This window comes from Myodes glareolus, chromosome 17, assembly GCF_982192425.1.
Source record: "Myodes glareolus chromosome 17, mMyoGla1.1, whole genome shotgun sequence".
Lineage (NCBI taxonomy): Eukaryota > Metazoa > Chordata > Mammalia > Rodentia > Cricetidae > Myodes > Myodes glareolus.
The window spans coordinates 19,834,924-19,845,780 of record NC_142042.1 but is presented as its reverse complement, the minus strand read 5'-3'; the positions used below and the strand labels follow the sequence as shown (position 1 = coordinate 19,845,780).

The window sequence follows — 10,857 nt, the reverse complement described above, 5'->3', positions numbered from 1 at the left end:
ACATTTTGTTTGCATGTGTGATGGCACACCTGTGGAGGTCAGGAAACCACCTTTGGGAATTGGTTCCTTCCTTTTACCAAGTGGGTTCTAGGGATCAAACTTTGTCAGGCTGGGTGGCAAATGTCTTTACCCACTGAATCATCCTCATAGCTCCAAAACTAATTTTTTAAGTGTGTGTGTGTGAATGCAGTGTCTGTGGAGGCCAGCAGAAGCCAGTGGATCTTCTGGAGCTGTAGTTAGAGGTAGCTGTGGTACTGGGATCTGAACTAAGGTCCTTTGGAAGAGCAATGCATGTTTTTAACCACGGAACCATTCTATCCCGTCCCCTGTACTTAAAAGGGGACTGCTATGGGTGTCGCTCAGTGGTTGGGTGCGTATGTAGGATGTGCCAGGCTCTTGAAATCAATTCAAAGCACTGTGAAAAAAATTTAAGGAAAAACCATTTTAATGTATTTAGCTCACACTATATTAGCATTGCTTTCAACCTGATGGAACATTAGGATGTCCATTGCAACAGAAGCCAAAATCTGCTGTGTGATAGACACAGTGGTCCCTGAAAATCTCTGAGGGACTGGCGCTTGCCCCCTCAACTGTGTACAGAATCTACTGATGTTCAAGATTTTAACAAAGCAGTATAATGTCGGTATTTAATCTAGACACACCTTTTCATAAGTAATCTCTCAATTACTTACCACCCACAACACAGTGTAAATATTATGCACATGGTTAGATTGTATTCTTTGGGGAGTAATGAAATAAAAAGTCTACTTGTTCACTACAGATGTAATTTTGTCTATGAGCTTTCAGTGCTTGCTTGGTTGACTCAGCAGAGATAGAGCCCCCCCCCCAAACACACACATTCATATTCTCTCTCTCGCCCTCTCCATGCACACACACACACACACACACACACACACACACACACACACACACCTGCTTCATCTCATTGCTTTCCCCAATGATTTGGTTAGAATGTGAGGAAATAAGAAAATAACCAAAACACTAGGCATGGTGACAGATGCCAGTAATCTCAACCCTGGGAGGTGGAGCTGGGAAGTTCAGGAGGTCATCTTTGGCTATACACCAACTTCAAGGCCAGGTTGGGCTACAGGAGACCCTCACTCCCTCATACAAGAAAATGACTCTTAAGAGTATATTGTGTCTTTTTAGAAAAGAATAACTGGGCTCTGATTTCAAGTTCCAGTTACGTTTCTGCTGCTTTCCTGAGTAACTGCTAATGCCAACTCTCAGCATACATCTTTTGAACCTCATGTACGTCAAACATCCTACTGATTTCTAGGATCTGAGAAGGAGGTCAGGGGAAAAGCATTCAAATGAGAGGGAGTCGAACAGGGCTTCGTCCTGCTCTGTGCTGCAGAGGGAGACTTCAACATGTTCATTTCACTATTGCCTGTCACGACCAGACCACTTTCTGTCAGCTCTCCTCAGGGCCTGCCCTCAGAAGGTGTGGCAGTGGTGATGCAGAGCTTCTCAGAAGGTAAGGCCTCTGCAAAGATGGAAAGAGGTCAAATGTTCTTCTAAATCCTGTTCACACCTCAGCCTGTCCTGAAGAGCTTTCTTGGGGAATTCCTCTAAACTCCCTACCCCCACCAACATGGGCTCCCCACCAACATGGGCTCCTGTGCCGCCTTCTTTTTTTTTTTTTTTTTTTTTTTTTTTTTTTTTTTTTTTTTTTTTTTAGACGCCATCACTTTCATCTGACATGAATAGCATCTTTTCTGTTAGAATGAAACTCTGCAGGTCTGGCTCAGGCCAGTCTTCCTGGGAATGACCCTAGAGAGAACCACAACCTACCTTCACATTACCCCACCACTGTGGCTAGGGAGCTAAGTCTGCTCAGACATCAGAACCTCTCAGGATTCCTTTGGAGCCTGGGGCTCTTACTTCTGGCAAAGGCTGTACCCCTAGTCAATGCCTAGGCTGTCTCTTCAGCTTGCCGTGTGTAATGTAAGTATATGGTCCCCAGGCTCCCTGTGTGTTGCTGTCCCTGGCTTGAAAAGTCAGGTCCCCTGTCTTGGAAGCCACTCGTCTTATGCATATCCATCCTTAGCATCTGACCCAAGGGGATGAGATTCGATGAGATTCGTGTGAGTCTCAGCTCTGCCCATCGGCACAACAGTGTTCTGTCAACCTAACCTGTACCCCACTTCCTGCAACACAGCAGTTCCAAAGAGAAGTCGATCGAGATATCCATTAAGCCTGGAGAAACTCAGATTGTATTAGCAAAATGATCCTTCAAAGATGGAATTGTCACTCATAGATACCTCTCCCAGTTTGGTGTTTAAATAGGGTTAGAGGCATGGAGGAAGCCAGAGATGTTCCAATGCCCAGGTTGCTTAGATCGTGTCTGTTTTAAGAAATCAGGCTTGGGTTACTCTAGGGTCAACTGACAGTTACTGGGATTTATTAGCATTCTAAAAACCCATTTGAGGCAAGTGGGGACAGTTCCCTGCTACAGAATAAAAGCCCATGCTTTAGGAGAACACAGGCTCGCTACACAAAACCAAACTACCCTGAAGCTGGCTTGCTATTCAGTCAACTCGGCTGCTCTCTCAGAGTATCATAGACTCGGTGACCTGATCACCGCGCAGATTTCTCATGGCTTTGGGGGCCGAGAAGTTCCGTTCAGGGTGCCAGCGAGGGTGGATTCTTTTTTGAGGCCTCTGTTCCTAGCCAGACTCTTGGAGAACGGGAGGAGGTTCTTGTCTCCTCTGGTTTTTATCAGAACACTCAGGCCATTGTGGGGGTCAACACTCATGACCCAGACCTAATTACCCATCAGTGGTCATTAAAATGCTACCACAGTAGAGATTACGGCTTCCACGCATGAATTAGGGGGAGTAAGGGGGGGGGCGGCTTTCCATTTTCAGCACTAGAACGTATGTGGACTCTCACAGTGAGAAGACACCCAAGACTTGGTGTGTTCACAGAGCTTGCCTACCCAAGGGTAAAACAAGGCCCTGGATTGCACCCCTCCAGACCCTCTGCCCTGCTCCCGGCTGCCTACAGCAGCCAGCGATCGTCATGTCTTTCATCCCGAGTTCCCTCGAGGATCGTCCCTACCCTCTTCTGCCCCAGCGTTCCACACCAGTCTCCTCCTCTTCAGTGTGCCCCTGCCAGTCCCTGTCTGTGTGAAGCGTTGAGGATTGAGAAGCAGCTGGGAGCCAACCCTGCTGCCAGCCTGCAAGTCAGAAGTCAGCAGACCTCACTCTCAGGTGGTGAGAGAAGGCACGCGATTCCTGGGCTACAACCGCCTGGCTCCACGGGAGATGTGTTTGGTGTTTTTTGGAATCCTTTCCCCGGAGGCCCGCTGGGAACAGTGGCCCAGGTGGGTGTTATATATACACAGCTGAGTACCATGAGCCTAGGAAGCCCAGTACTATGAAAGAGTCTAACAAACAATCAGGCCCAGTTTTGCCCAGGGGAGACTATGTTATTTGCCTGTATATTTAAAAAAAAAAAAAAGGACTGCTCTTGGTACAAGACTGCTTGCTGTCTAAATGGCCTTGAAAAGTACTTTAAACAAAAGCATTTCTGTCTTTTCAATGAAATATAGAAACATAAGACAGTCAAGAATCGTCTCCTGGGATGAGGCACATCCCTCCCTCCTGCCTCCCCATGAGTAATAATTCTGATTCTAGAACAAAACACAAAAGAAACAAAGCAATCTTCTGTTCAAACCCCTGGGCTTTGCCCCTCCCAGTATATAACAAAGAATTAAGGCATCTAAGGTCCTGCCTATGTTTTCCAAGTCCAGCCTTTTACTTCCATTTCCCCGCTCCGTGTGGATGCTAAGAGTCCAGGGTTATCTTCAGTCATAACATGTTACTGTCTCTGCCTTTACTAACAGTCAGACTTAAAGGTTCCCATCTTCTCCTCCTGCAGTAAACACTCAGTGACTCTCCGATGTCAGGTCAGAAAGGTGGGCTTGTGGTTTTCTACCCTTGGGAGTGGAATCTGGGGGTTCTTGGTTCTATGGCTGTGACTATAGGCAGAACAAGATGACCTAAGGTGATCGGGATGTGCTAATGACTAGGCTTGCGGCATCCTCCTCGGAGGGCAAGGTCCTATCTGGTTCATGAATGCTCCTAACATCTGGGTTCTGTGTAACTTCCTTTCCCTGCTTACCCCCTTCACCTTCATGGTACTTAATGTGGCAAGAAGGGAGGGCTGTTGTGCTTGTGGGGCTCAGACCACCACCCTTAACAATGATGAGAAAGGAAAGGTGAGGCCAAAAGGGGCTGTCTCTAGCAGAAGTTTGCCCTTTCTATTTTCCTTTCTGGGAGCCATAGCATGGATTTGGCAAACTGGAAAGATAGTAGTTTTCCAAGCTTGTTATATTGTCTCCTGAACAAAGCTGGGATTTTGTAGACAAGAGGGACAGAGACGGATGCTGAGTAAATACTTGCACTATCACTACCAAGCCCAGGATAGGAGCAGTTGGAGAACCACCATGAACAGGCTGCCTAGGCGTGCTTGAGCATTGCCGGGGCATAGATGGTGATGATGGTGATGATCGCTACCAATATCAGGCCACTCACTGATGCCAAGTGTCTTCTCAAATAAAGCAGTGGGGCGAGGAGCCTGGGCACCTTTCCTGACCTGGGTTGGTCAAGCCCAGAGGAAACCCACCACCTTTGACAACCGCGTATGGGATTCACACCTTTCAGCGTGCAGCCTGTGTGCCCTTGGGTAGTCTGAGACTTGGAGCATGAGGTCATTTTCTGAGCCTGGTAGGCCTTTCTTCCTCAGGTGCACATCCTTCTATGTGCTTGATGCCACCGAACAGTTCATCAGCAGGGTGTCCTCTTCACAGGGGCCTTGGTTGGACAAAACTTCTAATTCGGTTAGCCGTTTAAAACAAGGAGGCATATTTTCCTGGGGCTATCTATACAGTGGAATTGTAGGTGCTTGGGTCATCATCCTGGCGTCTTGGCTGTGGAATGAAGTCTCCCAAGGAAAGCCTCAAGAAGTGGGGAGCAGTGAGCTTGGCTTTGGGGGATCCTGCCTTCATCAGGACCTCTTGGTCACAGTATTTGGCAGAGGTAAGGGTTGTGAGTCAGTTATTCTGAACTTGACACAAACTAAAGCCACTTGAGAAAATAGAAATTTAACGAAGGAATTTAGTCTGTCAGGCCTGTAGGCATGTCTATGGGGTATCTTCTTGATTAACGATTGGTGTGGGAGGGTCCAGCTCTCTGTGGTCCCTGATTGGGTAAGAAAGCAGACTGAAGAAGTATGAGGAGCAAGCAAGGAAGCAACATTCCTCTGTGCCGACACTTCAGTTTCTACCTCCTGATTCTTGATTGAGTTCCAGCCTTGTTTTGCCCCAGTGATGGACTGTGACGTGGACATGTAAGATGAAATAAGCCTTTCTCCGCCATGTGTTTACAGTCCTAATGCCTGTAAACAGAGAAATCAGGTGAGAACAGGCTGCATTCTTAACCTTGTCAAGAAGGGACATTGTAAATCCCTGCAGTCACTATGGGATAGTGCCAGTGTTCTGTGGGGACCCTGGTGCCAGCATCAGATCCCTCCTGTCAGCGAGGTGGGTGGGGCACAAGCTTGAGATGGTCCTATCATTTCTCATTCGGTCTGCAACTGTTGCTGGCCTTCAGACTATTTGAAGGAGCAAAAGCAGTGAAAGTCTATACAAGCCATAGAAATGTCCTTGAGTCAGTTGCTCCAACCTCCTATGTGTGTGACATGCCCCGTAGTAGGGCTCTTTGGTTTCTAAAACCCACTTCCTTCCTTCTTCTGGGAATGGCATACATGTGAGATCTCCACAGGTCACCCTCATGTGAGCCTTCAGGGTTAAGGTGATGTGACTCTCACAGGTGGGACAGGCATGCCCGGCCCACAGCAGTCCCAGAGCATCACGCTGCCCCTGAAATGCAGGCAGGCTCCTGGTTACCAGAGCTCCCCTCATTTCCCCCTGGGTTTGGGGATTGAACCCAGAGCCGTACAGGTTTTACTGAATGTATGTTTTACTACTGAAGTGCAGGCTCAGCCTCCAGTTCTCCCTCATTTGTGTACATGGCATACATGTGTGTGATTGTATGTATGTGTGTGCACGTGGAGGTCACATGCTAACACGAGTTGTCTTTCTCAGTTACTGTGCATTTTAGTTTTGAAACTGGATCCCTCACAGAACACAGAGTTTATCAGTTCTGCCAGGCTGGCTGGCTGAGGAGCGTTGGGAAGCCTCTCTGTCTGACCAGTGCTGGGACAACAGACATGCGCCATAAAGCTTGGCTTTATGCAGGTGCTTGGGATCTGAACTCAGACCCACGTGCCAGCATGTTACCTACTGAGCAATCCCCCTATTCCTTCGATTTATTTTTAAAGAAGTCAGAGAACTAGATCTCTGTTAAGTCATTCAAAATTTCAATGGCTCTATCCATTTGTTTTCCTCTTAAAAAATTCTATGTGGACCAAACAAGCAAGCATGAAGGCCTCCATGCCATCTCTGGCTTACGGGGAAGGAATGTCTTGGTCAGATCATAGAAGGTAGAGTACCAAATGATGATTCTTGTAAATGAAGGGACTTGCCATGTCTGTCCCCTTTTCATGGGAGCTGTGCCTGCAGAAAGCTGATTGGGTGGAGCGGATCAGAATGGTGGTTGAAAGGCATGGGAAGAGGGGTGACGGTACCGCCCGGAGAGTCGCTGACAGCGCTAAGAGGCAGTTATGTGCCAGTGAGCCGAGCACCAACCCCATGGGTGGGGACAGCCGTACTCTGCTCCTGTGGCCCTCACACTGATATGTGGGCCTGTAATAAACGGGGAGGGAGAAGGTGAGAGCCAGATACCTAGAGGAGGCGCTGATGTGGGGTCCGGGTTTATATGGAGTAGAGAATGTGGGATTTGTTGAGTTTAGGTGGGTTCAGAACAACAGGGCTGTTAGGATTAGTGGCCAAAAGTAGAGGCCCTTAATAGGGCAGATTTTTTATTTTTGTTTTGTTTTTAATATTTATTTATGTATTTATTTAGTTGTTTGTTTATTTTGAGACAGGGTCTCACCATGTAGCTCTGGCTATCTTCGAACTTACTATGTAGACCAGGCTGGCCTCAAACTCACAGAGCTCTGTGTGCCTCTGCCTCCCAAGTGGTGGGATTAAAGGTGTGTGCCATACCTTACCTGACCATACCTTAGTCAGGCCAGGTGGTTTTTAAATGAGAAACCAGTAGCATCTAAAAATAAAACCCAACATTTAGGGGTTGGTTTTTAAAACTCACTATAACTTAAACCTCCAAATGTAAGGAAAAGGTTAGGTCACTCTGGTACATCCAAGTACTTGAAGAATATGTGGCTATATGTCACATAAATTGAAGTTACAGGCAATGTTCCTGGTAGAGGCAGAATTAGGGCCTTTTGTTTACTCGCTAAGAAAGCCTCGCAGTGCAGTGCGTACGTAGCTGAGTGATGAGCGGAGGACTAAACAAGGAAGCAGAGGACATGGACCAACGAGCGGAAGACCAGTCTTTCTATAGTTCCTTCCGCTTTATACTCTCCGAATGCATTTCTCCTAAATTGATTCACAAATTTTCACTTGGATGTGAGCTTCACGCTCAGCTCTGTGGGTTCAGAAGACAGACATGGTTTGAGGACAGCCAACATGCCTTGTTGGCTCGTGCTGGTTTTAATGACTGAGTATGTATTGATAAAACAAGAACAAACACCACTTATTACCCGAGCAGAACCGCCATTGCCAAAGGGTTAATATGGCATGTGGGTGAAACCCAGTGTTTATTTTTTTTTTTCTAGATTAAGAGTGTATAACAGAACGGACACTAATTACAGCAAAAGAGCCTTAGAAACTCTGGAGTATATTCAAGGACCATGTCCTTAGATTTTTGTGATTTTTCATGACCTCAGCAGTGTTAGTCAATTGTTTATAAGTCAACAGGGAAGCGGAGGGGTGCTGTTGGTTAATGATGACCGCTGGTGCTGTATGAGCTGTTGGCTGTGCCTGCAGGTCTGGGAGCCTGAGGTCCCCATCGTTAAGTGAGAGTAGGGAGCAGGGAGCTAGGGGAAGAGTGTGGCATGAGGGGAGCCAACTCAACCCAAGCACGTGTGAAATGCTGTAAGGGGACCTGCTGCTCTCGGGAGCTAACTTTAAAAATGACAACGTTCTTACCATACAAGTGGAGAAAAGAATGCTTTAGCCACACATGGCATTTTAATATTTTATTCTTATAAAATAAATATTTTATTAAGCTATTTAACAGTTTAGTGATATAAAATCCAGGGCACCTACTACAAGAAAGCACGGCAGAACACCGTTCTAGAATTCTGCACTGGACTTCAGTAGCGGATATGCAAAGCCCCCTTTGTATAGACTGAGTGGCTTTCACATGAAGGATTGATGCACAAGGATGTGTGGCTAAGGTTTCCTGGCAAAACAACGGGGTGAGTTTTCATCAGATGCCTTTCTTCAGGCAGTGCCTTATCTTGCTCTCTTGGGGCTCAGGGGAAGTCCCTGCATTTCTGTGATCTGACGGGGGAGGGGAGGACAAGAACACAAGGGGTGAGAGGGCAAGCAGAGGAGATAATAGTTACTGGAGATGGCCATTCTGTTCTCACTTCCGCTCATTTACGTTGGACATTAAAACATAACACAGCCGGCATGAAGAGTTTGTTCTATATGGTGTGTGTGTGTGTGTGCACGCATACGTGCATGTGCGGATATGAGTCTGTGTTTGTGACACAATGTGTAGAAATTACAGGACAACCTTCCGTGTCAGTCCTTGCCTGTAGCATGATCAATAAAAACCCAGAGACAGATATTGGGGTTCAACCTGAAGGTCAGAAAAGCAAAGCAGTCAGCCATTGACTCTTACCTCTGCCTCAGTCTGAAATGGCGATCCTGCCTCCAGGAATCTCAGAATGAGACTGTGACTGAGAGCTGTCTCCTCCTGTCTTAGATTCCTCTCTAGTGCTGGGATTAAAAGTATGTACCACTACCGCCTGGTTTCTACGGCAAACTAGTGTGGCTCCTGGGATTAAAGGTGTATGCCTTTGCTGCCTGGTCTGTAAGGCTGACCACTGGGGCTGTTTAGCTCTCTGATCTTCGGGCAAGCTTTATTTATTAAAATACAAATGAAAACTCACCACACTTGCCTTCCACCTTGAGACAGGATGCCTTTTCCCTGCTCCACATGCCAGCAAGCTGAGCCAGCCCGTCCTGCACCCCCACCCGGTCTCTGTGTAGAAGCACGAAGGCTACAGTTGCGTGTGGTTGTGTCTAGCTTTACATGGGCTCTGGGCATCTGAACTTAGGGCCTCATGTTTTCATGGCAAATGCTTTACCCAGTGAGTCTTCTCCTCAGTCCCAGAATGTGATTAATGACTCCTATTCTTTGTTTCTCCCCTTGATTCATTCTTCCTAGTGCTGAGGATCAACTCCAGAGTGTTGTGGTTGCCAGAGAAGGTTTCACTATGGAGTTATCCCCCAGCCCCTTTCTCCTGCTTACCTTACTTGCACAAAAGGAATTATTGGAGAGTGAAGTGCATAAAAGGAAGTGGAGTGATCGAACCATCTTACAGTTGGATGTGGTTGAAATAAAGGGCAATAGCAATAGCCTGTAACATTTCGGGAGTCTGTCGAACAACCCTGACCAGCAGCTCCAAAGAGGGTTTCTCATACCTGGCATCGGGGTTTCCTAGATGTTCTTTGACTCTTGGAGAAAGCATTGCCTGTCCAGATGAAAAAATTCCATTTAAACTATAAACGTAGGTAGATCATGAATATTATGATTGCTTACGACGTGCTCAGGCTTTCTTACTGTTATATTTCACTCTCCTCTCCTTCCTCTGTCTCCCCCATAACTAGAGGCCCCCATTTTCCCATTTCCTCTATCGGGGCATGTGTGCATTGCTATTTCCCTCTCGATTGCTTCCTCCATCCCTCATCCTGGCTGTGGCATCTTTTTGCTTTCCTGATTTTTGTAGCTACTCCATGACATGAACTCACATCTGAAGATTTGGAGCTAGGAGCCTCCCATAATAGAGAACTTGTGATATTTGTCTTTCTGGGTCTGGGTTACCTTACTCAATATGATCTTTTCGAGTTCCATCCCACAAAGCTCATGATTTCACTTTAACTTCCAGGTGAGCAGTTTCCTAGTGTATCCACACCACGGTTTTTATGATCCGTTTATCAGTTGAAGGCCCTTTAAGGTGTTTCCATTTCTTAGCTATTGTAAATAGAGCATATGGCTGGGCTAGCGTCTGTGCAGTAGGATGTCAAGTCCTTTGGTTATTCACCAAGGAGTGGTATAGCCGGCTGATGTGGTAGATTTCATTGTAGCTTTTGGAGAATTCTCCACATTGATTTCCATAGTGGCTGTGCCAGTTTGTGATCCACCAACAGTGAATGAGGATCCCTTTTCCCTGAATCTTTTCCAGGATTTGTTCCCAGTTGTTTCGTGGAGCTTTGCCATTCTGGCTGGAATAAAAATGGAATTTTTAAAATTGTTTTTATTGAGCTATATATTTTTTTCTCTGCTCCCCTCCCTTTCTTCCCACTCCCCTTCTACCCTATCCCATAATCCTCACACTCCCAGTTTAGTCAGGAGATCTTGTCTTTTTCTACTTCTCATGTAGATTAGATCCATGTATATTTCTCTTAAGGTACTCTTTGTTGTCTAGGTTCTCCGGGATTGTGAATTGTAGGCTGGTTTTTCTTTGTTTTATATATAAAAGCCATTTATAAATGAGTATATATTATATTTGTCTTTCTGGGTCTGGGTTACCTCACTCAATATGATGTTTTTTTAGATCCATTCATTTGCCTTCAAATTTCAAGATGTCATCATTTTTTTTTTTTCGGCT

The 10,857-nt window shown here is 46.3% G+C and overlaps 1 non-coding gene across 1 annotated transcript; it reads left to right on the top strand.

Annotated features, from left to right (window-relative positions):
- The first annotated feature begins 7,948 nt into the window (after window positions 1-7,948).
- Window positions 7,949-8,020, top strand: LOC125414874 (small nucleolar RNA SNORD113/SNORD114 family). Its single transcript, XR_007236430.2, has one exon. It is a non-coding gene; the product is annotated as a small nucleolar RNA SNORD113/SNORD114 family (small nucleolar RNA).
- Window positions 8,021-10,857: the final 2,837 nt, after the last annotated feature.